This window comes from Oncorhynchus nerka, linkage group LG13, assembly GCF_034236695.1.
Source record: "Oncorhynchus nerka isolate Pitt River linkage group LG13, Oner_Uvic_2.0, whole genome shotgun sequence".
NCBI classification, from domain to species: Eukaryota; Metazoa; Chordata; class Actinopteri; order Salmoniformes; family Salmonidae; genus Oncorhynchus; species Oncorhynchus nerka.
Window position 1 is genome coordinate 79737065 of NC_088408.1, and position 25794 is coordinate 79762858.

The window sequence follows — 25794 nt, forward strand, 5'->3', positions numbered from 1 at the left end:
AGGTAGTATGCCTGATCCCAGAGCCACAGGCACTTAATAAAATGTCTGTACAAATGAAAAAGTCCACTTGGAGGTACATGGAGTGGAGCGGAGAAAAGGTGAGAGGGGTGGAGTGGGAAGGGTTTTGGAAGGGAATGAGTTGGAGGAGAGGCGAGAGGGAAGAAGGGGGAGGCACTTTTTAAAGGTTCATGTGTCCTTATACAGTACCAGTCAAAAGTTTGTTAACACCTACTCATTCCAGGGTTTTTCTTTATTTTTACTATTTTCTACATTGTAGAATAGTGAATACATACATCTAAGCTATGAAATAACACATATGGAATCATGTAGTAACCAAAAAATAGTGTTAAACAAATCTAAATATATTGTATATTTGAGATTCTTCAAAGTAGCCACCCTTTGCATTTATGACAGTTTGCACACTCTTGGCATTCTCTCAACCAGCTTCATGAGGTAGTCACCTGGAACACATTTCAATTAACAGGTGTGCCATGTGAAAAGTTAATTTGTGGAATTTCTTTCCTTCTTAATGTGGCTGAGCAAATCAGTTGTGCTGTGACAAGGTAGGGATGGTATACAGAAGATAGCCCTATTTGGTAAAAGACCAAGTCCATATTATAGCAAGAACAGCTCAAATAAGAAAAGATAAACGACAGTCCATCATTACTTTAAGACATGAAGGTCAGTCAATCCGGAAAATTTCAAGAACTTTGAAAGTTTCTTCAAGTGCAGTCGCAAAAACCATCAAGCGCTATGATGAAACTGGCTCTCATGAGGACCACCACAGGAAAGGAAGACTCAGAGTTACCTCCGCAGCAGAGGATAAGTTCATTAGAATTACCAGCCTCAGAAATTACAGCCCAAATAAATGCTTCACCGAGTTCAAGGAACAGACACATCTCAACATCAACTGTTCAGAGTAGACTGTGTGAATCAAATCAAATCCTATTTTATTTGTCACATACACATGGTTAGCAGATGTTAATGCGAGTGTAGCGAAATGCTTGTGCTTCTAGTTCCGACCATAACAAGTAATCTAACAATTTTACAACAACAACTACCTTAACAACAACTACCTTATACACACAAGTGTAAAGGAATGAATAAGAATATGTACATAAATATACATGGATGAGCGATGACCGAACGACATAGTAGATGGTATAGAGTACAGTATATACATATGAGATGAGTAATGTAGGGTATGTAAACATTATATAAAGTGGCATTGTTTAAAGAGGCTAGTGATATATTTATTACATCCCATTTTTTATTATTAAAGTGGCTAGAGATTGAGTCAGTATGTTGGCAGCAGCCACTCAATGTTAGCGATGGCTGTTTAACAGTCTGATGGCCTTGAGATAGAAGCTGTTTTTCAGTCTCTTGGTCCCAGCTTTGATGCACCTGTACTGACCTGGCCTTCTGGATGATAGGGGGGTGAACAGGCAGTGGCTCGGGTGGTTGTTGTCCTTGATGACCTTTCTGTGACATCGAGTGGTGTGCAGGTAGGTTGCCCCTGGTAATGCGTTGTGCAGACCTCACTACCCTCTGGAGAGCCTTACGGTTGTGGGCGGAGCAGTTGTTGTACCAGGCGGTGATACAGCCCGACAGGATGCTCTCGATTGTGCATCTGTAAAAGTTTGTGTGTTTTTGGTGACAAGCCAAATTTCTTCAGCCTCCTGAGGTTGAAGATGCGCTGCTGCGCCTTCTTCACCAGGCTGTCTATGTGAGTGGACCATTTCAGTTTGTCCGTGATGTATATGCCGAGGAACTTAAAACTTTCCACCTTCTCCACTACTGTCCCGTCGATGTAGATAGAGGGATGCTTCCTCTGCTGTTTCCTGAAGTCCACGATCATCTCCTTTGTTTTGTTGACGTTGAGTGTGAGGTTATTTTCCTGACACCACACTCTGAGGACCCTCACCTCCTCCCTGTAGGCCGTCTCGTTGTTGTTGGTAATCAAGCCTACCACTGTAGTGTCGTCTGCAAACTTGATGATTGAGTTGAAGGCGTGCATGGCCACACAGTCGTGGGTGAACAGGGAGTACAGGAGAGGGCTGAGAACGCACCCTTGTGGGGCCCCAGTGTTGAGGATCAGCGGGGTGGAGATGTTGTTTCCTACCCTCACCACCTGGGGGTGACGCGTCAGGAAGTCCATGACAGAGTTACACAGGGCGGGGTCGAGACCTTAATGACGAGTTTGGAGGGTACTATGGTGTTAAATGCTGAGCTGTAATCGATGAACAGCATTCTACATAGTGCACAAAGGGACTTGAGTTCCTGTATGTTGTTATGATCACACCATGACTCGTTAATCATAAGGCATACACCCCCGCCCTTCTTCTTACCAGAGAGATGTTTGTTTCTGTTGGCACGATGCGTGAAGAAATCAGGTGGCTGTACCAACTCTTATAATGTATCCCGAATGAGCCATGTTTCCGTGAAACAAAAAACGTTCTCTGACAATCTCTGATGTCTTTCTGGAAGGCAACCCTTGTTCGGATTTCGTCTACCTTGTTGTCAAGAGACTGGACATTGTTGAGTAGTATACTTGGGAGCGGTGCCCGATGTGCCCGTCTACGGAGCCTGACCAGAAGACCACTCCATCTGCCCCTTCTGCAGTGCCATTGATTTGGGTCACCGGCTGGGATCCGGTCCATTGTCCTGGGTGGTGGACCAAACAGAGGATCCTCTTCGGGAAAGTCGTATTCCTGGTTGTAATGTTTGTGAGTTGACGTTGACCTTATATCCAATAGTTCCTCCCGGCTGTATGTAATAAAACGTAAGATTTCCTGGGGTAACAGTGTAAGAAATAATACATAAAAAAACTAAATACTGCATAGTTTCCTAGGAATGCGAAGCGAGGCGGCCATCTCTGTTGGCGCCGACACAAATAAAGAATCAGGCCTTCATGGACGAATTGCTGCAAATAAACCACTACTAAAGGGCACCAATAAGAAGAATAGACTTGCGTGGGTCAATAAACATGAGCAATGGACATTAGAATGGTGTAAATCTGCCCTTTGGTCTGATGAGTCCAAATGTGAGATTTTTGGTTCCAACCGCAGTGTCTTTGTGAGACGCAGAGTAGGTGAAACAATTATCTCCGCATGTGTAGTTCCCACATGAAGCATGGAGGGGGTGTGGGGGTGCTTTGCTGGTTACACTGTCTGATATGTATATTTAGAATTCAAGGCAACATTAAGCTGGTGACACTGTCAGTGATTTATTTAGAATTCAAGGCACACTTATCCAGCATGGCTACCACAGCATTCTGCAGTGATATCCCATCTGGTTTGGGCTATCATTTGTTTTTCAACAGGACAATGATCCAACACACCTCCAGGCTGTGTAAGGGCTATTTTACCAATAAGGAGAGTGATGTGGTGCTGCATCAGATGACCTGGCCTCCACAATCATCGGACCTCAACCCAATTGAGATGGTTTAGGATGAGTTGGACCGAAGAGGGAAAGAAAAGCAGCCAACAAGTGTTCAGCATATGTGGGAACTCCTTCAAGTCTGTTGGAAAAGCATTCCTCGTGAAGCTGGTTGAGAGAATACCAAAAGTGTGCAAAGCTGTCTTCAAGGCAAAGCGGGGCTCCTTTGAAGAATCTAAAAACTATATTACATATATTGATTTGTTTAACACTTTATTTTGGTTACTACATGATTCCATATGTGTTATTTCATAGTTTTGATGTCTTTACTATTATTCTACAATAAAGAAAAAAAACTTGAATGAGTAGGTGTGTCCAAACCTTTGACTGGTACTGTATATATAGTTGCTAATTGCACTACAATTGCTAATTATAATTGTATATACATTGCAATACAATGACATATCACATTTATGTAAATAGGCCTAGTCATTGTATTGTAATTAGAAACAAACATGCATCTATATAAACTAAGTATATGGTATCCACCCTGTTATGTGCATATGCCTAACAGAGTGGAACCTAACAGAGTGTAAATTTGGAGGCTAAATTAGCTATAGTGATCTAGATTGAGCTAGCATGACATCAAGATCCTGTGAGTGATCAAGATCCAGCTAGGATAATGGTGAACACTTTAAGTGAATTTTTACTTTTCTGCCTAACATATTTTTTAGTTATTACATTTGATAACAGGGTAGCATAGTGGTTAGAGCGTTGGACTAGTAACCGGAAGGTTGCAAGTTCAAACCCCTGAGCTGACAAGGTACAAATCTGTCGTTCTGCCCCAAGAAGCTCATGCACCAGGCTGCTTTGCTGGGCACAGCTGTGAAAGACGCCCAGAAGTATGGCTGGCAAATCCCCAGGCCCATCTCCCACGACTGGTACATCTCAATAATTGGGGAAAAGATCAGAATTGGGCAACCTGTGAAAACACATGCGGCATGTCATAGATTCTGTTGTATAACTTAAACAGGGATTTTACACATGCATACCTGCAGTTTTCAGTAATTTTGTTATGACAACTGCCTCCTTAAGTTTCCGACTTGAGATATTCCCTCTTAGGCCTAGTAGACCTGTTGGTACACAGAGGTTACAGCGCTATGATGAATTGTCCATGATTGCATGCAGTGCTCTGACTGAATGGCTGCAGGGCTAACAGGTGTTGCTCTGCCTCTATGTGCCCACACTCTCACAGCAGATGTTCACATTGTGCAACCGAATCTCATATTTAATAGACACAGTTTCATAGAAAATGGCTTCACATCTCTCCTCCCAAACTTTGTCTTCACTCTCATGTGTAATTGTTTTTGCTAGAAAACTGCTTTAACAGTGTAGCTGTGCAGTACTTATCCTTTTTCAGATAAACCCAACGTTTGCACAAGATCTCTCACAAGTTCTCCTGTGGTGTTTGCATGGTGTCACCATGTTGTTTTCTTTGACAGGAATGTGAAGTATCTGAACATTAAAGGAAGTCTGGTGGATGAGCACACAGTCAAAGGGTTAACCAGGACAGGAAAAGAGGTAATACCACACTACTAGTCAAAAGTTTGGACACACCTACTCATTCAAGGGTTTTTCTTTATTTTTACTATTTTCTACATTGTAGAATAATAGTGAAGACATCAAAGCTATGAAATAACACATATGGAATCATGTAGTAACCAAAAAGTGTTAAACAAATCAAAATATATTTTCGATTCTTCAAAGTAGCCACCTTGATGACAGCTTTGCACACTTGGCATTCTCTCAACCAGCTCAAACCAGAAGGCGTATCACTGCAGAATGCTGTGGTAGCCATGCTGGTGACGTGTGCCTTGAATTCTAAATGCATCTGTGTCACTAGCAAAGCACCATCACACCTTCTCCATGCTTCACATGGGAACCACACCTGCAGCGATCATTCGTTCACCTACTCTGCGTCTCACAAAGACACGGCAGTTGGAACCAATAATCTCATTTGGACTCATCAGATCAAAGGATAGATTTACAACTGTCCAACTGCTCGCGTTTGTTGGCCAAAGCAAGTCTATTCTTCTTATTGGTGTCCTTTAGTAGTGGTTTCTTTGCAGCAATTCGACCATGAAGACCTGATTCACACAGTCTCCTCTGAACAGTTGATGTTGAGATGTCTGTTACTTGAACTCTGAAGCATTTATTTGGGCTTCAATTTCTGAGGCTGGTAACTCTAATGAACTTATCCTCTGCAGCATAGGTAACTTTTGTTCTTCCTTTCCTGTGGTGGTCCTCATGAGAGACAGTTTCATCATAGCACTTGATGGTTTTTTGCGACTGCTCTTAAAGAAACTTTGGGCTATCTTCTGTATACCACCCCTACCTTGTCACAACACAACTGATTGGCTAAAAGCATTAAGAAGGAAAGAAATTCCACTATTTAACTTTTTAACATGGCACATCTGTTAATTGAAATTAATTCCAGGTGACTACCTCATGAAGCTGGTTGAGAGAATGCGAAGTGTGTGCAAAGCTGTCAAGGCAAAGGGTGGCTACTTTGAAAAAGCTCGAATCTCAAATATATTTTGATTTATTTAACACTTTTTTTGGTTACTACATGATTCCATATGTGTTATTTCATAGTTTTGATGTCTTCACTATTATTCTACAATATACAAATAGTCCAAACGTTTGACTGGTACTGTATTTCAAACTGGGAGTTAATGACAAAAAATGTAAATGTTCACCATATTATTATTTTTATTTAAGTAACATAATTTCAACACTGCGGTATTTGTATTTTCCTATTGACGTCATTATAATTTCTCTCCCCCTTGTCTGGCAGATGACACTGACTGCCAAGGACATTGTGATTGCAACTGGAGGGCGGCAAAGTACCCCACACATGTAAGTATTAACCTTTACCTCTCTCCATCCTCTCTTTCTACTCCCTCACCTCCAACTCTCCTCTCTCTCTCTGTACCCCCATTCTCCCTCTGTATGTGTCCTTGCCCAGTAGACAGGGGGGAGATATGTCTCCTTCGTTGATCCTCCCAGCTGCTGATAACACCACAGTGGATCTGGAGCTTTTGATGGGATGGTGGTGGACAAAACATGGCTCTCTCTGGGTGGAGGAGGGAGGCTGTCTGGGTCTGCGTCTCAAATGGCACCCTACCTGTTCCCTATTCAATACATAGGGAATAGGGTATAATTTGGGATACACTCTGGGACTGCGGCCTCTCATAGGCCTCCCTCCCTGTGGCATATCACAGGCTGTGGCTTACTGTCTGTTGATAACAGACTAACAAAGAACAAAGCCAACCTTCCCCTCCTAATCGTTTGCCAAAAGCTGTATTGACAATATGAATCAAACAGTGTTTGTTGTGTTTACCTGTTGTTTCTACTTCCTGTGTTGTAGATCCACGGAGCAAATCCAGCACGGCATCACTAGTGATGTTATCTTCTGGCTGAAAGAGTCCCCTGCCAAGACGTGAATGGTACATGTGGTGATACACAAACCATACAATGCTGTGCCATGTACACAGACAACTCTGTCATAATGATCCATCCAGGACACAGCGTGTTCTACTATAGGACGTTTTAAATGTTCCTGTCGCTCACTCCTCCTGACTCAGATTAGCTGTGCGTGTTTGTGTTCAGCAAAGGTCGGGACACACACATCTCCAATCAAGCCAATTAAATCCTGTCATCGCCTGTCTAATTGGTCTCTCTACACCATTTCCACTTGGCACAAAATGGAGGTTGAGTGTAATGTTTGTTAGTGTGGCTGTAATTTAACCGTACATGGTGCCAACAGTGAAGAGTTATCTTAGTCACCTACTCATTGATAATCCTTGCTATTATAAATATAATCTACAATAGATTTCCGTCATATTTTTTCTATCGCAACAACCTATTTGTTACCCCTCTCCAGTTTAGTCAGGGAAATTGTATTTTTATTGTCAAACTGGGCTGCTGTTTTAACATTCTACCACTAGAGGGCAATATGAACTCATCTTCACAACAAGCCAGACGGTGGTGGTCTCTGTATGTATGTTTTCCCTGCACTGTCCTTCCCTCTTTCAGCAATTTTCACAAATATTTGCTCACAGAGAAGAGCTCCAACTTCTTAATCATAGCCTCAATTTTGTCCTGCACACTGAATATAGTTGCAGAGTCCCTGTAATCCTAGATTCAGATCATTCAGGTGAGAAAAAACATCACCCAGATAGGCCAGTCATGTGAGAAACTCGTCATCAGGAAACTTTAAGCTTGTCTCTCAATTTAAAAAAACATGTCAATACTTTGCCCCTTGATAACCAGCGCACTTCTGTATGTTGTAAAAGTGTTACATGGTCGCTGCCCATATTATTTCATAGTGCAGAAAATACACAAGAGTTTAGGGGCCTTGCTTTAACAAAGTTAACCATTTTCACTGTAGTGTCCAAAACGTCTTTCAAGCTGTCAGGCATTCCATTGGCAGCACTGCAGGATCCACCGAGAGGCTCTTGCTGCCAAGTGGCGTCGGGAGCAACTGCTTGCACACGCGTTACCACTCCACTATGTTTCCCTGTCATGGCTTTGTGCCATCAGTACAGATATCAACACATCTTGACCACAAGTCCATTTGATGTCACAAAGCTGTCTAGTATTTAAATATATAATCTCCTGTTGTCCTGGTTTCCAGTGGTTTGCAGAAGAGGATGTCTTCCTTAATTGACCCACCCATAAACGTAACGGACATATACCTGGAGCTGTGCAAGGATCGGCCAATGTCGGTTGACTCATCCAGCTGTAACGCATATAATTCACTAGTTTGTGTGCGAAGCAGTAATTGTTTCCAAACATCTCCTGCCATGTCACTGATGTGTCGTGAAGCCGTGTTGTTTGATGAAGGCATTGTCTGTATAGTTGTTTTGGCCTTTTCCCCCAGCATTGTCCCAACCATATCTGCGGCAGCAGGAAGAATGAAGTCCTCCACAATAGTATTTGGCTTGGCTGTCCTAGCCACTCGGTAGCTCATGTAACGGATGTGAAATGGCTAGCTAGTTAGCGGTGTTCGCGCTAAAAAAAAACGTTTCAATCGGTGACGTCACTTGCTCTGAGACCTTGAAGTACTAGGTTCCCCTTACTCTGCAAGGGCCGCGGCTTTTGTGGAGCGATGGGTAACGATGCTTCGTGGGTGACTGTTGTTGATGTGTGCAGAGGGTTCCTGGTTCGCGCCCGGGTATGGGCGAGGGGACGGTCTAAAGTTATACTGTTACACTCACAATATAAGACGCTTGTAGCACCTTGTTATTAATGTTGTCTTAATTCTCGCTAAAAAAAAGCCCTCCTGTGACTTATTTTCCACCATAATTTGCAAATAAATTCATTAAAAATCCTACAATTTTTTCTCTCAATTTGTCTGTCATAGTTGAAGTGTACCTATGATGAAAATGACAGGCCTCTCACCTTTTTAAGTGGGAGAACTTGCACAATTGGTGGCTGACAATACTTTTTTGCCCCACTGTATGTGAACCCCAAATCAATGTAGTTCTCATCATATTTGCGCCTCTTCGATGGTCCAACGTTCCGGTCTGTTGTTCAGTGCTTTCCCAGGTAAGGGGGCAGTAGCTCTTCGGCTGTATCAGATTCACAACTGTCAGTGTCCATGCTAGCTGGACTAACAACAAATGTAGAATTACTGATGCTAGCATTGGATGTGCTCGTGGAAGCAGAACAACTTGTGTCGTCGACAGGTGCAGGTGTAGTACTGCTGGTAGTAGCAGTACTATCTGTAGAGCTGGTATGTCTCTCTGGATGAGGGCCTTAGTTTCTTTGAACCCTTTTATCCATTTTCGCGCAAACGGAATTTGTAGCAGCTACATACGGACCCCGGACCCTTAGTAGAATTCCCGTGAGAGAGTAACAATTAATATGATTGGATGTTCATTATTTGACCTGGCTACCTGTATTTGACATTGTGTTGTTATTTTGCTGAACACTAGATGGTTTAATTTTATTACCGGCAGTGAAACAAGGCTACTCAGGCGAGCAAAAAACACCACCCCGTTGGAAAATATAAATTTACTTTATATATATATTTTTTTTTTTTGAGAGCGTTTGAAAATGTGAAGCCAAGGGGAAAAAAGTAAATATAAATATATTTTTAATGTGAATCACAATTTTATTTGGCGCACCCCTGATGGCATTGCACGTATCCCAGTTTGGGAATACCTGCTCTAGAGAATAGCTGAGGAAATGAGCCTGGGATGAAAAGATGCAACATCAAAAGGAGACAGTGAGACAATTGTAACACACAATCTTTTCTCTCTGTAGTCACAACCGTGTTAGGGAGTTGAGTTCTCATCCTATATCTTTCTATTTGAATTCAGATAAAGTCCGCTGCCTGTAGAACTCTCCCCTCTAAGGAACACTTGTGAAAGAGCACTGTTATTGTGGCGAACATAGGAGACACCGAAGGAGAACAGATTGACTTATCTCTTGTCTGGACTGCTGAAGGTTGGCCCAAGGTTATGAGAGTGAGAGAGCGAGCTTGTGGCAAATTCTTAACTATCATAGTCAGACATACTCCAACAGTCATTGAAGTGGCTTTGGATCAGGATGTAGCCTATGGAAGCCCTGAGTTTGATTGTGTTATCTTTGTTGTTTGAAAGGCTGCTCCTAGTACTTCCCGTCCTCCAGGGGAGTGGGCAACATTTACTGAGCAGATATCAGTACAGTAAAGTATGTCTTTCCCACTGGAATTTATCTCTCTGTAGTTTTTAGTTACACAATCAGCCCCCCCGTCTTTCACATCTGGATGCAGTGTTTTTGAGACCCACTTGTGAGTTTGTGCCTCCACCAATGCTTTCAGACACCACCATCCGGATGAGGGATAACAGAACGATCCCAGAGTCTCTCTGAAATACAATATAACCAAGCAGCCAGGGAAAGGAGATGAGAGTGTGGAATCAGCCTAAAGCTCCTGGCCTAATCCCTCCCTAAGCCACCTCACAATGTGCACTAAGTGCAGCTGTGCATTAGGTGGACAGGAGGATCGGGGTACTGACGCTCTTAGCAGTTAGCGCTAGCATGAGTGTGGGGTATGGCTGGGCTTGTGTGTGTGCCCCAGGCACCCTCACCTGCCAGGGCCTGGGCCAGTGTGGAGAGTCATGGATAGGTAGAGGATGGGAAAGCAAGAGAGGCCCTGGCCTCCATGCGGGTGATGGGCGTCACTCAGCGGAGTGATGTGGACTGAGCCATGAACACGGCACACCCCATCCGCAGGGATTAGCCTGAACGCTAGTAGTGAGTGGAGCTCAGGGCTGGATTAGAGGTGTGATTCACCTGGCCCACACACGCACACAGAGACTAGCCCTACCAACTCCGCCACCCCTTTTTGAGTAATAGAACCCCCGAAGTTCGAATAGTACTTTCATCACTTTTAAATTCCTCAGATTCAGACTAAACATTTGTGTCCAGTTTCCCTGTTTTATTTGGCGCAGTAGTATTCAAGATCATTTGAAGGAAAATGTATGAAGTGCATCGTATAGGAAAACGCATATACCTGTACTATATAACTTCCAAGAGATATATTTTAAATGAAAACAGCTAAGATGAATGGTTTTTGTTTTTCAGACTTGTGGTTGGTGCCGGCTGTATCCTTTTGACTGCCGATGTGCTTGGTCATGAGTCACTGGTTACACTGTATATTGTCAGAGTGAGTTGGCCCTAATGTTGAAGGCAAAAGGTGGTGAATTGCAGTTCAACTGGTGACCCCTTCTTCCTAGACTGGGATCACCTGTCTATCAATGCCTCTTATGCTCAGGTTCTCAGTTGTCACATCTACTTTAACTAGAGATAGACAAGGTTCCTCAGAGCATTTGTGTAGTGTTCTGTTTTCCTGAACATGGTGCTATGAAGATGTGGCCCTGGAGTGTGCTGACTTCCTGACAGGCATTGGCCTGGACACCACATTCATGATGTGCAGCATCCCCCTCAGGGGGTTCGATCAGGTACTGCACTTATCACAATTTTAAATTTTTCAAAATTGATTTGACACTATTTTAATTAATTTCTTATTTCTCTATACTGTATCGTGTTTATACTGTAACTCAAATGTTTTGTAGCTTTTATATATATTTCAGAGATCGTAGAATCTCTCACTACTCATTTACAAATTGATATAGATTTTTTGTTTTATTTTATTTCACCTTTTATTTAACTAGGCAAGTCAGTTAACAACAAATTCTTATTTACAATGCCGGCCAAACCCGGACGACGCTGGGCCAATTGTGCGCCTCCCTATTTGCCTCCCAATCTTGGCCGGTTGTGATACAGCCTGGAATCGAACTAGGGGCTGTAGTGACGCCTTTAGCACTGAGATGCGGTACCTAGACCGCTGCGCCACTCAGGAGCCCATTGATTCATTGTGTACTGGTGATATTGGGACCTTTCTTGTACAAGTTAAGTTTGGAATAATAGTTTTCCCAAGTTAAGTGCTGGAAAGGTGACTGACCTGTCAAAAACCTGAATTTCTCCCCTCTTACATTTACATTTACAAAGTGACGCTCTTATGACCAAATTGGTGCTTTGTCACCTTAAAACCAGTGGAATTTCAATAGTGCATCTAGGTCCTCCTTGTCTTGTGTGGGGTTGCAGCAAATGGCAGGGCTGGTGACTGACTACATGGAGGCCTATGGCACCAAGTTCTCCCGGAGGAGTGTCCCCAAGAGACTGGACAAGCTGTCCTCTGGGGCGCTGCAGGTGACTTGGACAGACAAACATACAGTACCAGCAGGACACCTTTGACTCTGTGCTGTGGGCCGTAGGTGAGTGTGTCAGGGAAGGAAGAGAATTGTCCCACAAATTACTACAGTAATACCCTAATGTTTGGAAGAAATCAAATCAAATTACTACAGTAATACCCTAATGTTTGGAAGAAATCAAATCAAATCACTACTATTTTAGTAGTAGCTGCAATCACGTGTGTTGAGTATGCCACATAACATACAATAACATACAATAACATACAATAACATACAATAAGCTTTGCAAAGACGTATCGGTTAAACCACTAGTCCCCCTTCCCTTTCCAGACATTTGTTTTATTGTCATCTACAAAAGAGTGCAGTGTCAGCAGACTGTGTATCAAGCCTAAAAACAAGGTAATAAAGGGTGAATGATGGAGTCACCAGGGGAAGTGTTAATCACCCAGCCGAGCGCTGGGTCCGGGTCCTGGGCCTGGCTGGGGTGGGGGCAGGATGCAACCAGGCACGGGTCACTGCATTCCCTCCTTTGTTCTCTCGCTCTGCTCTGGGCTTTCCTGCCCGTCGTACCAGCCCTGCGGAAACCAGCCTGCCACGCCACCCAACTCTACCTCCTGCAGCATCTGTCACTGCACGGCTGGCCCTGTCTGTCTGCGGCTCTGTACCCACACCAGACCTCTTTCCCTAGTCCTTTTCTCTCTTTATCACACCATGTCATTTCTCTCATTCCGCCAACCAACACAATGGAGGGAACTTCCGCCTGGCTGCCCGGCAGACGTTTATTTGTGTTGAGATGGTCCCAAAGATGACGCGTTTCCGAAAGCCTGACTACACCCCTCCGCAGTGTGTGACTGTACAGTACCAACCAGGACAGGCCAGGGCATCTCTCTCTGCCTGTGTGTGTGACAGGGAGCATGTGACATGTGGACCAGGATGTGGGTGATCTTTTGGGAGAGATTGTTTTTCCCACCCTGGCAGGTTGCAGCTCTCAGAGAGCTGAGGTTCAAACAATGTGGAGGTCAAGGCACAGTGTCCAGTCTGTCGACTGCAGTCAAAATACCAAGACCTTGAGACTCACTGGGATTGGGAAATTGGCAGCAATAATAATATTTGTTATAATAGAGTTATATTTTAGTGGATGGACATCTTCCTCTGCACTCTCACCCAGTAGGGGGTAAAGCATGACCCAGTAGGGGTAAAGGATGACCCACTCTGTCTACTCTGGGCGGCAGGTAGCCTAACGATTAGAGCTATTGGGCCATTAACCAAAAGGTCGCGAGTTTTAATCCTGAGTCGACAAGGTGAAAAATGTTTCCATGTGCACTTGAGCAAGGCACTTAACCCTAACTGCTCTAGGGTTACTGACTGTAATGGCAGACCATGGCCTTAACCCTAACTGCTCTAGGGTTACTGACTGTAATGGCAGACCATGGCCTTAACCCTAACTGCTCTAGGTTTGCCGACTGTAATGGCAGGCCATGGCCTTAACCCTAACTGCTCTAGGGTTGCCGACTGTAATGGCAGACCATGGCCTTAACTCTAACTGCTCTAGGGTTGCCGACTGTAATGGCAGACCATGGCCTTAACCCTAACTGCTCTAGGGTTGCCGACTGTAATGGCAGACCATGGCCTTAACCCTAACTGCTCTAGGGTTGCCGACTGTAATGGCAGGCCATGGCCTTAACCCTAACTGCTCTAGGGTTGCCGACTGTAATGGCAGGCCATGGCCTTAACCCTAACTGCTCTAGGGTTGCCGACTGTAATGGCAGACCATGGCCTTAACCCTAACTGCTCTAGGGTTGCCGACTGTAATGGCAGACCATGGCCTTAACCCTAACTGCTCTAGGGTTGCCGACTGTAATGGCAGACCATGGCCTTAACCCTAACTGCTCTAGTGTTGCCGACTGTAATGGCAGACTTAATGCCTTAACCCTAACTGCTCTAGGGTTGCCGACTGTAATGGCAGACCATGGCCTTAACCCTAACTGCTCTAGGGTTGCCGACTGTAATGGCAGACCATGGCCTTAACCCTAACTGCTCTAGGGTTGCCGACTGTAATGGCAGACCATGGCCTTAACCCTAACTGCTCTAGGGTTGCCGACTGTAGGCAGACCATGGCTAAGACCTGTAATGGCAGACCATGGCCTTAACCCTAACTGCTCTAGGGGTTGACTGTAATGGCAGACCATGGCCTTAACCCTAACTGTAATGGCAGACCATGGCCTTAACCCTAACTGCTCTAGGGTTGTCGACTGTAATGGCAGACCATGGCCTTAACCCTAACTGCTCTAGGGTTGCCGACTGTAATGGCAGACCATGGCCTTAACTGCTCTAGGGTTACCGACTGTAATGGCAGACCATGGCCTTAACCCTAACTGCTCTAGGGTTGCCGACTGTAATGGCAGACCATGGCCTTAACCCTAACTGCTCTAGGGTTGCCGACTGTAATGGCAGACCATGGCCCGGCTCCCTTTCTCCGAGGGCGTCCCAGGAAGAGTTGGGATATGCAAAAAACACATTTCAAATAGGAGAAACATAAGCACCCACCAAAATTATGTAATCAAATCAAGCTTTATTTATACAGCACATTTCAGACATGGAATGCCATGCAATGTGCTTCATAGAAATAAAAGCTGAAATATTTTCTGCACAACAAACATGAGATAAAAAAAACAAAAGAATAACACAAACTGAACAACTAACTATGGAAAAGCTAAGCTAAACAGATGTTTTACGATCTTTGTTTAAATATGTCCACAGTTTCAGCCCCCCTCAGGTTTTCTGGAAGGCTATTCCAGAGGCTTGGGTTATAATAATTAAAGGCTGCCTCTTGGTCCTCGGCTTTGGGATAGTGAAAAAGACACGTGCTACAGGACCTGAGGGACCTATTGGGTACATAACTTAAAAGCATGTCTGACATGTATTGGGGTGCACATTCATGGATTGATTTAAAAACCAATAGAAAGTCTTTAAATGAATTCTAAAACTAACAGGCAGCCAGTGGAGAGACCTTAAAACCGGTGTAATGTCTGGTCTTGGTCAGTACCCACGCTGCAGCATTCTGTATGTTTTGCAGTTGACCAATGGCTTTCCTGGGAAGACCAGACAGGAGAGCATTACAGTAGTCAAGCCTTCTTGTAATAAAAGCATGGGTAGTCTCTCTGTATCAGCCCGAGAGAGATGCCTACACCTTGGTAGTGTTCCTCGGGTAGTAAAAAGCTATTTTGGTCACATTCCTGTGTGATTTGAAATTTTGCCCAGAATCTAAAATAACACCTTGGTTTTTATCTTTATTGCCCATCATGTAAAATGTGCAGCCTAGATTTTCTCTGTGCTTTGGCTCCAACAATAAGTACCTCAGTCTTGTCTTGATTTAGCTGGAGGAAGTTGTGAGCCATCCAAGTATTTACATCACTGATATAGTCTAATAATTGATCAGTGAAGCTAAAATTCTCCGGTGACATGTAAAGCCTTGTATCATCTGCATAGCAGTGAACATCAATGCTCTGCTTTCTGATAACTTTGCCAGAGGGTAACATACATTGCTCAATAAAATAAAGGGAACACTAAAATAACACATCCTAGATCTGAATGAATGAAATATTCTTATTAAATACTTTTTTCTTTACATAGTTGAATGTGCTGACAACAAAATCACACAAATTATCAATGGAAATCAAATTTATCAACCCATGGAGGTCTGGATTTGGAGTCACACTCAAAATTAAAGTGGAAAACCACACTACAGGCTGATCCAACTTTGATGTAATGTCCTTAAAACAAGTCAAAATGAGGCTCAGTAGTGTGTGGCCTCTGCGTGCCTGTATGACCTCCCTACAACGCCTAGGCATGCTCCTGATGAGGTGGCGGACGAAAGCATCCGCCAACTCCTGGACAGTCTGTGGTGCATGGTGGATGGATGGAGCGAGACATGATGTCCCAGATGTGCTCAATTGGATTCAGGTCTGGGGAACGGGCGGCCAGTCCATAGCATCAATGCCTTCCTCTTGCAGGAACTGCTGACACACTCCAGCCACATGAGGTCTAGCATTGTCTTGCATTAGGAGGAACCCAGGGCCAACCGCACCAGCATATGGTCTCACAAGGGGTCTGAGGATCTCATCTCGGTACCAAATATGGCAGTCAGGCTACCTCTGGCGAGCACATGGAGGGCTGTGCGGCCCCCCAAAGAAATGCCACCCCACACCATCACTGACCCACCGCCAAACCGGTCATGCTGGAGGATGTTGCAGGCAGCAGAACGTTCTCCACGGCGTCTCCAGACTCTGTCACGTCTGTCACATGTGCTCAGTGTGAACCTGCTTTCATCTGTGAAAAGCACAGGGAGCCAGTGGCGAATTTGCCAATCTTGGTGTTCTCTGGCAAATGCCAAACGTCCTGCACGGTGTTGAGCTGTAAGCACAACCCCCACCTGTGGACGTCGGGCCCTCATACCACCCTCATGGAGTCTGTTTCTGACCGTTTAAGCAGACACATGCACATTTGTGGTCTGCTGGAGGTAATTTTGCAGGGCTCTGGCAGTGCTCCTCCTGCTCCTCCTTGCACAAAGGCGGAGGTAGCGGTCCTGCTGCTGGGTTGTTGCCTTCCTACAGCCTCCTCCACGTCACCTGATGTACTGGCCTGTCTCCTGGTAGCGCCTCCATGCTCTGGACACTACGTTGACAGACACAGCAAACCTTCTTGCCACAGCTCGCATTGATGTGCCATCCTGGATGAGCTGCACTACCTGAGCCACTTGTGTGGGTTGTAGACTCCGTCTCATGCTACCACTAGAGTGAAAGCACCGCCAGCATTCAAAAGTGACCAAAACATCAGCCAGGAAGCATAGGAACTGAGAAGTGGTCTGTGGTCACCACCTGCAGAACCACTCCTTTATTGGGGGTGTCTTGCTAATTGCCTATAATTTCCACCTGTTGTCTATTGCATTTGCACAACAGCATGTGGAATTTATTGTCAATCAGTTGCTTCCTAAGTGGACAGTTTGATTTCACAGAAGTGTGATTGACTTAGAGTTACATTGTGTTGTTTAAGTGTTCCCTTTATTTTTTTGAGCAGTGTATATAAACTGAACAGTACCGACGCAAAATCAAACCTTGTGAAACGCCACATGTGATATGTATTTGCTCTGAGTTAAGTTCACCAAGGTCGAAAAACTCTCTTGACCGGTTAAATAGGCCCTAAACCAATGTAGAAGTGGACCAAAGAGGCCAACCCACCTCTTCAGTCTGTCCATAAGGAAATCATGGTCAATAATGCAGCACTTAAATCTAAGAGTACAAGGACAGAGAGCTGTTTGGTATCTGTGTTGGCTGTAAGATAATTTACCACTTTAACTAAGGCTGTCTCTGTGCTGTGGTGGGCACGAAAACCAGATTGCAATTTTTCTAAAATACAGTTGGTACTTAACTTAACGGTTTGAACACCATTTTTTTCTCCAGAATTCTGCTAAGGAATGGAAGGTTAGAGATTGGCTGAAAATTGCTAGGAGTTGAATAATCTAAACTTTTCTTCAGAATGTGTTTCACCATAAGTTTTTAGTGCAGAGGGGAAAGTGCCTGTGAACAGGGAGTGATTAACAATATCTCGCAGTTTTTCAGATTTGGAATTAAAAACCGATTTTAAGAAAATGTAGTTCTTATCTCACCATAAGTTTTTAGTGCAGAGGGGAAAGTGCCAATATGACAAAAACGTATCACATTTAGATGTGGAGGAAAGTTCACAGGTTTGCGGGGGTAGGATTTATCATGCCATCAATGGTCGAGAAGAGCACTCAAATTATTTTTGATTTAATAGTGATGAATTTAGACATTTAATAGTGATGAAGTTAGAATTTGCCCGTCTGGCTTTTCTAATTGCCTTGTTATATATCCCAAGTTACTCTCAGAATATCATAATCGACCTGCAACGACTCCACTTCTGCTCTGCCTTTCTGCAATTTCTCTGTAATTGATTAGTTTCCTCACTCATCCATGGTTCTCTCTGTTTTGATTCTTTTTCAACTTTACTGGATCTATGGCATCAGTGGTTGCCTTTAATTTGCTATTAACTAAATCATAAGAAGAAGACAGAATAGGTGGCGGAGTATTGTTCATAACCCTCATTAAAATCTGTAGCAACTTCAGAGGTAAGATGGTGTTTCTTAATAATGTGTTCAGTATTACCCTGTTGCTATGGGCAACAAGGTAGTAAAATACACAGTGGTGATCAGATAAAGTAACATCAACAATAGAGGACATGTCAATAGGAAGACACTTGGTAATAACCAGGTCCAGAATACGGCCACGGTTATGGGTGCACCCAGTAACATGTTGGATAAAGTCCATAGAGCTCAAAAGATTCATACATTCAATGGCCTTTGAGTCAGTCTCTTTGTCAACATGAATATGACAATTATTATTATTGGTTCTAAGAGGAATATTACTTTTTTTTAAACGTCTGATTACAACCTTACATTACTACCTTACAGTGTAGGCTACAGTCTGTGGGCTTTACCCTGGTGTTCTCATGCAGGTCAGTGAGTACATCCTCTCCTTTGAAGTGTGTCTGTCTGACTGTGGGAGTTATGAGTGGGCCTCTCTCCACTTCCCCAATCTGCCCTTTATACTACAGGTCAGACTGGGTCTGTGCCCTCCTCAGTGGAGCTATAAAAGACTCTCCACCCTTTTCTCAGTGTGCACTTGCATTCTTCCCGTCATGGATTTAACAATGGTGGAAACTAGTGATGCACCAATGACATTTTTAGCCGATATCCGATATTTTCCTTGCCAAAAAAACGACACCGATAACTGATATTTAAAATGTTTGTGGCCTTAAGCATTCTAGTACAGTTAACACACAAAAACATGGACGCAGTGGTTTAAGCCACTGCATTTCAGTGCAAGAAGCGTCACTACAGTCCCTGGTTCGAATCCAGGCTGAATCACATCCGGCTGTGATTGGGAGTCCCATAGGGCAGCGCACAATTGTTGTTGTTAACTGACTTGCTTAGTTAAATAAAGGTTACACACACCACACTGACCCAAAAGTTATTTTGTTGGCATTTACGTTTGTCCCCATTACCAGTAAAACCTCATCAAAACCTATTTCTTTCACTTACTTGCAGTTTCGTTGTTCTTTTGTTCAGTCGTTTCATTCTCAACCAGGATTCTCATACTATGGAACGCCATTTGGGTCTTTGCATGTCAAATAACACTATTTGACGTGTCAAATTAGCTTGTTGACCAATCAGGACCTGAATATGACTGCACATCACAATCATTTGACACGTTCATAAAAATGTTTACGTAATTATTACACATTGATTACACTATCACTCGTATTTCACAACTATTCATCGATACGCATGCTATGGTGCTGGTAAAGTTGTCTCGCGCACCTACAGTGCTGGTCAGAAAAGAAAGCTAGCTAGCTCATGGATGCAAACAATGTTCTTCCCCAAAAACATAGCAAAACGACAATCTGTTTCAGTAGCTATAGTTAGCTAGCTATATATCTAGGTATCGTCATCTAAAATAACCCTAATTTATAACGCAGTTCTTATTTGATTAATGGTGGTCGGACCCATCAATGTGAAGCTAGCCATAATAAGGATTAGCCACAATAGTGGACTTTGCAGTTGGCCTTTAAAATAAAAGTATGTCATTGACAGTGATACAAATAGTAGAATTATGCCATAATTGAATAGATCTTACAAAACGAGGCTGGAATGTTATATAAAATCAACAAAAATAAATACATTTGGCAATCTGTTGAAATCACATTGCTTTAGAATTGCAATGGGGCATACTTATTTCACTGTACAGCCTTACCAATGGATTGTGGATCAATGACATGGGGTATCAGTTTACTCAGTGACACCCAGACATCATTAGTGTCGTAGCTCTTGTTGCGTGACTCTGAGACAACTGTGAATTGAGCCACTATTGTCAACCTATGTGTATGGAACACTATTCCAGAGAAAAAACAATATTCCGTGGATGTTTTGGAGTCTGATAACTCTGGGGAGGACGTTGGGAAAATATATTGTGGTATTTAGTAGACTGGTACCCCATTTCATTGACCACCAATCCGTAGGTAAAGCTGTACAGTGCAATATGAATGTCAATACACACAATAGGCTGACTGGGGAGGTGATTTCACAGTCACAGCCTCGCCATAAGAGCTACAAGCGCTAATATTTGCCTAAACTCTACAATCGTGTTCTGTGGGGGTCACAGAGTAGACTGATACCCAATTTTATTGCTTTACATTCCAACCTTGTTTAACATTATCTAGTCTAAATATGGCACGATTCCACCAATTGTAACCTCCTGCATCATTGTCAGAGGTACTTTTATTTTGAAGGCAAACCACAAAGTCCACTATTGTGCCTAATCCTTATTGTGCCTAGCATCATAACACATCCCGGTCTGGTCGAGCCTCACTAGCCAGCTGAAGCTAGCTGGCTGCTTATAATGTTAGCTTTGGGCAACAGGGTTAAGCAGCTGGCTAGCTATTTATTTTCATGAACTGAAGTTTACCTAGCTAATACTTACTCACAAGGATTCCTAAATTATTGCTAAGAATAATGAAAATGACTGCAGTTTCTACTGGTAATTATTTTCAGGCTGGTTGTATTGGTGCTAGCTAGGTACCAAGTTAAAGCTAGCTAGCTACCCCAGAAGTTGCGGTCGAACAAATTATGCTTTATTACCTACGCTGTATTGTAAACCCATCGTTTGTGGCCGGAGTTTGCAGACTTTTTTGTACAGCTTTGACAGTGCTACTGACAGTAGTGGTGGCACTTGCACTTGCAAATTCAGAACACACAACATTCTATAATAGAACTGTGTTATTTGACGTGTCAAATTAAAAGCTTATTTAATGCAACAAATAGTGTTTGACATGTATCTTTTTTTACATGCAAAGACCCAAATGGCGTTCCATAGCATGTCGTGAAGCTAATAACAGTGACGCTAAAACTAAGGAGATGATTGTGGACTTCAGGAAACCGCAGAGGGAACACCCCCCTATCCACATCGATTGAACAGTAGTGGAGAGGGTAGTAAGTTTTAAGTTCCTCGGCGTACACATCACAGACAAACTGAATTGGTCCACCCACACAGACAGCATCATGTAGAAGGCGCAGCAGCGCCTCTTCAACCTCAGGAGGCTGAAGAAATTCGGCTTGTCACCAAAAACACTCACAAACTTCTACAGATGCACAATCGAGAGCATCCTGTCGGGCTGTTTCACCGCCTGGTACGGCAACTGCTCCGCCCACAACCGTAAGGCTCTCCAGACGGTAGTGAGATCTGCACAACACATCACCGGGGGCAAACTACCTGCCCTCCAGGACACCTACACCACCCGATGTCACAGGAAGGCCATAAAGATCATCAAGGACAACAACCACCCGAGCCACTGCCTGTTCACCCCGCTATCGTCCAGAAGGCGAGGTCAGTACAGGTGCATCAAAGCTGGGACCGAGAGACTGAAAAACAGCTTCTATCTCAAGGCCATCAGACTGTTAAACAGCCACCACTAACATTGAGTGGCTGCTGCCAACACTGACACTGACTCAACTCCAGCCACTTTAATAATGGGAATTGATGGGAAATGATGTAAAATTATCACTAGCCACTTTAAACAATGCTACCTAATATAATGTTTACATACCCTACATTATTCATCTCATATGTATACACTGTACTCTATATCATCTACTGCATCTTTATGTAATACATGTATCAGTAGCCACTTTAACTATGCCACTTTGTTTACATACTCATCTCATATGTATATACTGTACTCAATACCATCTACTGTATCTTGCCTATGCCGCTCTGTACCATCACTCATTCATATATCTTTATGTACATATTCTTTATCCCCTTACACTTGTGTCTATAAGGTAGTAGTTTTGGAATTGTTAGCTAGATTACTTGTTGGTTATTACTGCATTGTCGGAACTAGAAGCACAAGCATTTCGCTACACTCGCATTAACATCTGCTAACCATGTGTATGTGACAAATAACATTTGATTTGATTTGTGTAACTCCAGTAGGGCAACGTGTACCGGTGCTCGACCATATGGCGCAAGCAAACATCACCCACGACAGAGAACTGTTGATTGTCAAGGGCAACGAATTCCATTATCTTGGTGTTAATGGATTTCGCCTTTGAGTTGTCTCGCAGAAATGTTGATTGCTCGAACCACACAGCAGACATTGTGGGCTTGGTTAGGAATGCTGTGTTGCACGTGTAGAAGTGCAAAGTCTTACGTGGCTTCATTACAACATGTACCTACGTTATATAGGTATGCACATCAGCTTTGACATCGGTTTTGCATATCGCCGTTAAACTAGACATCTGGCCGATACCGATGTTGGCATTTTTTAGCTAATATCGTCCGATTCTGATATGTTCACCAATATATCGTGCATGCCTAGTGGAGACTCCCTTTAACCAATGATTACACTTGCATTGATTCATGCTTTTAAATCAACTGATGGGAAGTGTGCAAGTGAAAACTTTAGGGAAAGGGTGGAGAATCAGGACTCAGACAGTGAGCTTCTCTGAGAGAGTGATTCGTGGCTGTTGGTGGGACTGCCTGTTCCAGTCCTCTAGCTAGTCCTCTAGCTATAGCTAGGCTACATCCTTCTCCATGCACAGCTTCCACAGCCTGACCTTCCTCAGGGCTGCACCTAGGCCAATTGGCCAATAGCACAGATGCGGAAACAGCCTATTTCCTCTAGGTGTACCATGTTACTTTTCTCTCCTACGTATGTCTGTTGTCCCCAACACCTTTTCTTTCTCAAATTTTGAGGGACACAGAAAGAGGTTGAAGACTGTGTGAGGGTGTCGGGTTGGTATATGCCTCCATGGGAACTGAAGTGCCAAGATGTGAAGCCTCGGAGTCTCCCCACACTCTGACAAACAGAAACGTATATCTGAGGCAAAGTACAGAATCTCATTCAATCATATCTCTTATTCTCATTTTAGGCCTTTGAACATAATGCCTTCTCAGAAACCCCTTTTTCTAGACAAAATAATCTATTTCCCAAAAAGTCATTCTTTCTGACTTCCTTCTCTTGTCTTTGTTCACTTGATTGATTTGCTAAACCACCATGTACAGTAGTTGGTCTCATTTCAAGTCGTGCCAGAAAGCTTGTTGTGGCTAATTAGCTGGTTGGTCTTGAGATTTCCTCTGTGTGCCACAATAGTCTTTGTTCAGTGTGGTCCTATCAGGCCTGCCTGTCATTGGCTCTCATTGCCCATTATGTGTGGCTCCACACTCACTGAAGGCTCTTATCAGGAGAACCTCTGTTGTTCTGTCTCACCACACAATGGATCAGTGGCGCTCCAACAGTCTCCAATCATAGACAGAGAAACCTAGAAATGCAGGAAATGCCAGACTAGAATGGCTCTTGTAGTCTAGTCTATACATAGAGAGAGCAGAGTGGACACTAGTCTAGAATAGCCCACCTGACTCCAGTCTCTGTGGTGGTTGGTAGAACTGGGCTGTGATTTTGTAGAACTGTGCTGTGATTTGGTAGAACTGTGCTGTGATAGCAAAGTGGGGCTAGACCTCCTAAGAACAACCTTTTTTTGTAAATACAACTTGCTATAGTGTCTAACTATGCACTGTCTATTAGCCAGGTATGCATGCAGTGTACAATCCCCTGGTATACATTTACATTTGTTTAATACTTTGAGAAAGGCAGCCATGACAGGGAGAGATGTTAGACCTATAACACCCCTGTGTTAGACCTACTCTGTGTAGTTGAACACTGGTGACTGCATGGTCCTGCTTGACTAGCCTAGTGCAGCTCTTCCAGGAAAACAGCTACTATGAGCCTTACTGCCTGTCTCTGAGCCTTACTGCCTGGGGGCGGTTGTCCGATAGCATCTATGTGGGTACCTCTGGGCACTACCGGGGAGGAGTTGGGGAAGTTATTTTGTTACCCAGGCAGGGAATGAGAAGGTGAGGCAGTGAGGGGGAAGTGGAGGGAGGTAGAGAGAGCCTCGACCGGGGCCTAGCCTGGTGGCAGGGGTGCTTGGTGCTCCCAGTCACCATTAGAGATGGACGGCAAGATGGGCGAGCATCGACAGCATCAGTCAACTGTCCTGCAGGAAATGGGAGAAATGACACCCAGGGATCCTCCCTATCCCCCGCCTGCTCATTATTCACTCCCCGCCAAAAGACAAGCCACTCTCCCCCTCTCCTAGCTGTTCATGTGTTTTCTTTTCTAATTCCTGGATAAGATCTCTCTCTCTGTTGGATGAAGAGTAGCAGGACCTGCCTTAAACGTAAACCCGCTAGTGTGCCAACTGAATGGTATGTGTTATGAACACTGAGCAGTCAGAGTTTTTCTAAGAATCCAAGATTCTTGTACCCTCCCCTCTTTATCAATGTGTAATGTAATATTAAGTGTCTGACTGTGTTTTCCTCTGCTTGACCATAGGCAGAGCTCCTGAAACCAAATCTCTCAACCTGGAGAAAGTTGGCGTCAAGCTCAGCAAGGAGTCTGGGAAAATAATTGTGGCTGCCGACGAATCCATATCCGTGCCGAACATCTACGCTTTTGTTGATATCGGTGAGGTAGGTGTTGATCATGTCCGTCATCCTAACAGTATACTCACCCAGCCTTACAATGCCAACGTGAACCTCTTCAGGAATGTATGGACATCTGAAATAAAACCTACAGTTGCCCAAATAAGCCTACCAAGGTGACACTGTAGGAAAGAAACCTACGGTGTGCAAGAAGTTGAAGTGGTACTGTAGTTCACTCTTCAATCCCAAATTAATGCGCTAGATGGGCACCATATCATTTTAGATGTTGCTTGTTTTTAAATTTGAGATTTAGTCATGAAGCTGGATCTAAACAGATTTTTGTGCATCTGTAACTTTATTCATTATTCACGATTCATTCAAGATTATCCACATTAATGTAGAAGTGATTAGAAATATATTCCTAAAATAAGTGACTCAACAATGACACAATACATTATTTACCGTTCATTTCTATTGGGCACAAAATAATCTGAAACACAACCAAAACAAACAGAAAACGCATCCAACAAGTTTGTAGAGTCACAACCTTGATGTAATCTTTGTGTGCTTGGAGTATGGGACCATGTTTCACTGTCCCAATACTTTTGGCGCACACTGCAGCTGGATCTACACAACAGACATCTCCTTTCTAACTACTGTACTGCTGTATCACAATACTCTGTCTACTTGTATTAAATGTCAGTCCTGTCTTTTCATTTGGCCAGCTATGGGTTTCCTAACTAAAACAGGCCTCTCTAGACTGTTAGTTTGACACAGAGAGTCACTTTTAGTACTGATGCCTGTCATCTTTTCATATACTGGGAGAATTTTTAAAAGGGGGGGTGGATTGATATTAATTCGATATGTCCAAACGGAGCACCTTTTTGTGTTGATGTTGAAGAGCACTTGGCACTGCCAAGAAACGCATATCTATGACGCAGATCGGGATGGTGTGTAAACACAGGTACTCAAATATCACCACACACATTCAGACAAACTCACGAACACACACGCTCACCTCCAGTGCCAGAGGAGCTGTCTTGGACAACAGGATGTGCAACAGTGGTGGTAATCAAACCGGTTGCTGATGACTT

The 25794-nt window shown here is 43.7% G+C and overlaps 1 pseudogene; it reads left to right on the top strand.

Moving 5' to 3' along the window:
- The window catches only part of LOC115140689 (thioredoxin reductase 2, mitochondrial-like), a 37127-nt pseudogene that overhangs the window by 731 nt on the left and 10602 nt on the right, over window positions 1-25794 (top strand).